The following is a 6,346-nucleotide window of genomic DNA, read 5'->3' on the forward strand; positions in this document are numbered from 1 at the left end:
CTTGGTCCCGCAGCGCGCCGAAGTCATTCCCCACCATCTTCCAGCCGCGGCTACAGCAAGCAGCCTGGCTTACCTTTTCTTTATTCTGCCTGGACAGAGAACAAGAGGCAAGAGATTGAACAGCCACTGTGCACCGTGGCTAACCATGAAGATAAAAGCTACAAGCTAAGGATGGGAGAGCAGAAAGAAGTCACGTGGGAGACTGGGAACATTGTAGGGCCACTGCATCAGTCCTGGACTGTTTACCTCCGCACTTGTTATATAAGAAAAACAATCCTTATTTCTTATGCCACTGTAGTAAGGTTACTCTTATGTGAGGCTAAATGTCATTCCTAGCTGATACAGAGGGTTAGCAAACCAGGGAAAGAAAAGGAAAGTCAGGTAGCTAAGATGAGAACCAGAAAAGTATTGCATCTCAGAGGCCAAAGGTTTGCACCAAAGAGGGTCATTTGCTGACAATTGTAGGATGAGCCAGAAGGCAGAAAGGGCGGTCTAAGGACAGGTTCAGCAAAGCCCTGAACGACATGGTGAGGGTGACAGGGCAGCTCTTTGGAGTGGAGAAGAGGTCCCCGGAGTTGAGGAGGCAGAAGTCAACACATTCATCAGGTCGTTGGCATGAATGTTGAAAGTTACTAGGATGATGGCAGTGTGGAGGGAAAGAACGAGAATGAAGTGCCAAAGAGTTATCTAGGAGCTGAGAAACGGGTGCAACGGAGGAGGACGAGTGTTGTATTTACAGAGAGTAATAGCCAGCCCCCAGAGAGGGTCTCACCAGACGGGCTTGTCCTGGTGGTGACACAGTTTGTTTCCATTTATCCATAGTTGGCCAGGGGCTCAGGAACAAACACCACTCTCATGATTGATAAAGTTGAACCTGGAAAGCCATGTGCCTATTGACTTAGTGGGAAATACGCCTTTTCTTGGATCGGCACACTCAGAATGACATCTGTTCTTCTTGGTCCCCTTTACCTCGTATCCAGGTAACTGGGAAACCAAGTCCATAGTCAGAAGATTGTTTGATGAGACCTGCACCAGAATGAGCGCTCCTGCTTAGACTGGTGTGATTTTTCCAGAGTGGGGTGCAGATGAATCCCCTTCCACCTCCCTTTGTCTGGCTGTGTGCACATTTCTCAACTCTGGCCCCTAAGTCTTTGTTCATACATAGACCCTTAGGGCTGCCTAGGCTACGGCCCTCCTCGCACTGTGATCTGAATATAAGGCTATCCACTGGTCACCTGGGCAGGTCTGATGTAGGTGTGTCCCTTGTCATCTCAGTAATTATTTAGCTATAAATGTATTATATTATTTATTTTATGTAACTTATATACAATTATATATTTTGTGTATTTATATAATCATAAATACATAAAATGTATAATTGTTATATATTTTATGTATTTATATAACCATGAAGACATAAAATATGTAACAATTATATATTTTGTGTATTTATATAATCATAAAAACATAAAATATATAATTATATATTATAATATATTATATAATTATATAAATACAAATCGCTATAGCCTGGTGGAGAGACTTCTGTAGTTGGTTATTCTAATCTATCATGCATTGATTAATACCATTTTCACTTTCAGGGAATGATTGTTATCCAGGCTCACCCACAAAATCAGGGGGTGTATTACTGATATCCCTATGAACCAAAGACAAGCAAACATAGATAATCATCACTTTAGCTCTTCCCAAGTTGATATCATAAATTCATATTCTTCACAGAACAACACAACTTCTAATGGTGGCCACACTTCTCCATAAACTTCCAAGAACAAGAGGGAGCCCTTGGGTGGAGTACCAGCCTACCTATGCTTGTGCCTGCTCCTTTCTGCACAGTGGACATGTCTTCCCCACAGAGCAGGCAAGCATTTGGCTGCTGGCCAATGCATGTACTTTTTGGCCTAGAAAATATGGCTACTGATCCCATGGGATAACACTTGTTCTGGGTGTTTCCAAGGAAAGTAGGGAAATATTTGGAAAAGGTGAGCAAGGTCACAAGCAATATCCTCTTGTCCCTAGGCACGACTCTGTGCCTTTGGTCTGTGTTGGCCAGGCCTCTGCTTTGCAGCCCTGCCCTGGTCTGAGTTCCTCCCTTTCAGACAAATGGCAGCAAGGTGCCTGCCATGGAGGAGGGCAGTCCTGGAGCAGTGGAAGGTCCCAGAGAAATGCAGTCTGAAGATAAGGCTTGAGGTAGATGGCAGCAGCCATCCGATTCCTGAAAGGACCAGTAAGAAGTCAAGTTTCACCCTGATGTAAGAAGACCTTAAATACTCTGGAGGTAGAATGGCTTATTTGGGGAGGAAATGGGATGCCTGTGGAGCTTACCTCAAACAGAAGTTGTGTGACACTGTCAGGAAGAATGTGGAAGGAATTCTTTTACCGGGCAAAAACATCAGACCATAAGACTTTTGAGGTCCCTTCCAACACTGAAGTGCTAGCTAGATTCTGTGGCTTGATACTATGGCAGTTTATCGGAGTTGTATGTGGAAAGTATCCAACACTTGTATGTGTGTGTGTGTTTGCATATCCTGACCATTCATTGTTAAAAATCCTCCCAATTGAAATCTTGAAAGGAATAGAAAGAAAAGTTTTGGTTGAATGTAAATGAACACAGAATATCATGGTTTTAGAGGTAGATCTTTAAGCACTAGGTATATTTGGCATTGAAAATAGAGCTGCCTTGTTACATATGCGCTAACATGGAACAGTTAAGAAATACCAAGTGAAAACAAAGAAAGCAAGGGGCAACAGTGTAAGTAGCATACCTCCATCCATTTTTAAAATTTTATAAATATAATGTATAAAAATACATACATAATATAAAATATATATTATCTATATATAATATAAAATTATATATATACTTGTGTATTCATGGAATAACTCTGTAAAGATACCCAAAACTCTGATAACAGCAGTTGTGTCTGGGGAAAACTGAGAGGCTGAGTGTGTGAAAGAGAACTACTTTCCACTGGATTTGGGCGGGGTGGGCAGGATTTTTTTTTTTTACTGCTGTGCAATATGCTTGTATTACCTATCAAAATAATAATAATAACAAAAATAAACTTTAACTGCTCTACTGAGAAACCCCAGTTAGTGGCAGGTGCAGGGAGCTCTGAAAAGGGCAGCCTTTGGGGGTCCCAGGGAGGTGAATGGCTCTTATTTAAATACAATTCATCCTTGCCCAAGTTTAGAAATCATCTGTGGTGAATTCCCGGTGAGATCAGATTAGTCTGAATTTAAGCCGCCCTCAGATGGATCATAAAAATGTAAAGGGTTTCATGAGTGCTGATAAGTAAACAAGTGGCGCCACCGTGGGTTGTGAGCATTTTCCTGGAATTCTTGTACCCCTGGATGAGCAGTCGTGACACCCGGGTGGGGTCCTCATCCTGACACCAGCCAATGACGTGACCTTGGGCAAGAACCTCTGTTCCTCTCGGCCTCCTGGAGAAAGTAAGGAGCTCACAAGTTCATTACTTAATTCACTCTGTCTGAACTAGGGTGTGTGTGGAAAAACCACTGCAAGAGCAATGAAAACCGAAGGTTGGTCTTGGGAAATCAGAGAGCATATCAAGGAAACCACAGGGGAGTTGGGCTAAGCCTCCAGAGAATAACCATATCCTGTCTTCTGTGAGTCTCATCGGCCTCTTTATCAGGTCCAGTGAATCACCAGATCTCTGTCCCTCTCCTTCCTCCAGGCACAGCTCACTGCACAGATGGCGCTTGGAGCCTCGCAAGCCTCGCGAGGCGGTAAATCTCTTCTCCAGAGCTAATCCTAGTAAGCATATGCTTAATTAGGCAGGGATGAACTGGACTTCCACGATACAGATGATTAAAATCAGTTCAGGAGGTGACTCGTTTTCATCTTGAAATTAAAAAAAAAAAAAAAAAAAGAGTAAGAAGATACCCATATGAGTAAGGTGGAACTAAATTAAGGAGGCCAATTTTGTTAACCTTTGAATTTTTATTGGATCCAGTCGTCCCTCCGTATCTGCCAGGAACTGGTTCCAGGACGCCCGCAGACAGCAAAATCCGCGGCTGTTCAAGCCCCTTATATGCAAGGCGTCGGACAGTCAGCCTTCCGTATCTGCGGGTTCCGCATCGCTGCATTCAGCCTACCGCGGATGCGGAACGCGAAGATGCCGAGAGCCGACTCTACATAACTTTAGAGAAATTAATTTTAGCTAAAATACCAGCCTAGATTTTCTTCTGCTTAATTCTCTTCAGTTCTGTTAGATTTCTCTTTCTGTTTAAAATAAAAACATATCTTTTAAAAATGTTTATTGTATTCATTTATTTCAAAGGCAATGTATGATTTTATAGAATAAAATTGGAAAATACCGAAATATATAACAGAAAAAATAAAACTCAAGAAAGAAAAAAATAGGTGCCATGTTAGCTGGCTGGCCGATTACTCAAGTTACACTTAATCTGTGTTAAGAAGTTGTAGTTTCATTGTGCTTTGAAAATGCTCTGATGGTCCTTGTGAGCGCGTCACCCCTGAATGGTGAGAGCCCTTAAGACTTAACAGTGAACAATATTCCCGTGTCCTCTGGTTAATCACGTATTTTCAGTTGACAAAATCAGACTTTTCAGAAGCCAATTCCCCATTAGGCAGCAGCTGCTCAGGGATTGGAGTGATCTGCTACCTGAACCTGGTACTGCTGAAGGGCACCTGCCCCCAACTGGCCTCTTGGGATGATGTGCTAGCATCATTTGCTGGGGTCTTTGAGTTTGTTTCTGCGGTCCCCTGACCCTGTCAGCACTGCTGCATTCCCTACCAAGGGGATGGCTTCACGTGGACCCTTTGCTTGCTGCAAACTGGCAGTAGAGAACCAGGAGAACATGATTTGTCTAACTGTGCATCTCCCGCTCATCCTGCCTCAGCCTCTCTCTGCGCTTGAAGTAGCCGCAAGTAGGGTTTTTCTATGTCGCATCCGGGCAAGTGAACTGCTAGCCCCAATGTCCTTGGGCTCCCCCAGATTTATTTGGATGTTTTTAAGTGTCTACCTGCCATAAGTGGAGAGGGAAAAAAAAATCAGTCTTTCTCCTGTGTCCTTCCCTCTTGAGCAGGAAAGGACTGTCTTTGTACTCCTTGTTGTCTTGATATTATATCCTTCTTGTCCTGAAGCCATCCCATCTCAGAGTTTAGTCATCATGGGCAGAAATGGAAGTTTCTTCCACAGGGGAAGAAATTGCATGCTCTGAGCCTTCCTAAGTTAGTCCTTAGTCTGGTTAAATAGGAGCTACAGGGATTTAGAAATCCTGTTTCTTCTGACAAAGTCTGTCTCTCAAGACTTTTTCCGTGCTATACAAACCTATTTTGGATATCAAACACAAATTATTAACTCTTCCTTTTTTTTTTTTTTTTTTTTTTTGGTGCTAGGCGGGCCTCTCACTGTCGTGGCCTCTCCCATTGCAGAGCACAGGCTCCGGACGAGCAGGCTCAGCGGCCACGGCTCACGGGCCCAGCCGCCCCGCGGCACGTGGGATCCTCCCAGACCAGGGCACGAACCCGCGTCCCCTGCATCGGCAGGCGGACTCTCAACCACTACGCCACCAGGGAAGCCCTCTTCCTTCTTTTTATAGTAAGAACTCTATCTGTCCCTCCTGCTCCCTGCCCTCCCAGCTCCTCTCCTTCTCCTTAACCCAACACAGATGGATTTCATAGGCTGGTGAAAGGCAAATGCATAGAACCATTAAGCAAAACAAGAACAAACAAACAAAACCCACCACAGATCCCACATAATCAGATACTTAGAAATATTACTCCAGTTACTAAATTTTTAATGTGCAATATTTTTGGTGACTAGGAAGACTGAGCATTTTAAAAAACATATCTCATGTTTATATAAATTTAAAATATTTTCTTATTGCTTTAGAATAGCTCTGTATATAGTATTACGTGTATTAATTCTTTGCTTTATTTAATGTACAATGTTTCTACAAAATGTATTTTGGTCTTATGTTTTATGTTGACAGATATATCATTCTTGCATTTATATTTCTTTCATAATTTTATGCTTAGAAAATCTGTCCCAAGACCATTTAAAATATTCACTTATATTTCATTCACATTTTGAATCACTCAAATTTGTATGATTTTACTTTTTCACTTTAATATATTGGGAATTTATTTTAGGATATAGTGTAAGGTGAAGATCTAACTTGACTACCTCTGAATTGCCAATTTTTCCAGAATCATTTGATGAATATTCTAGAAACATAAATATTTATGTTGCTGTATTTGGTACAGATGCATTAGTTTATGCTTTTCATCACTTAACTTCTTTGAAATGGCAAGCATATACTTCCTCTTATATCCAAA

The sequence above is a fragment of the Kogia breviceps genome, chromosome 15 (assembly GCF_026419965.1).
Source record: "Kogia breviceps isolate mKogBre1 chromosome 15, mKogBre1 haplotype 1, whole genome shotgun sequence".
Lineage (NCBI taxonomy): Eukaryota > Metazoa > Chordata > Mammalia > Artiodactyla > Physeteridae > Kogia > Kogia breviceps.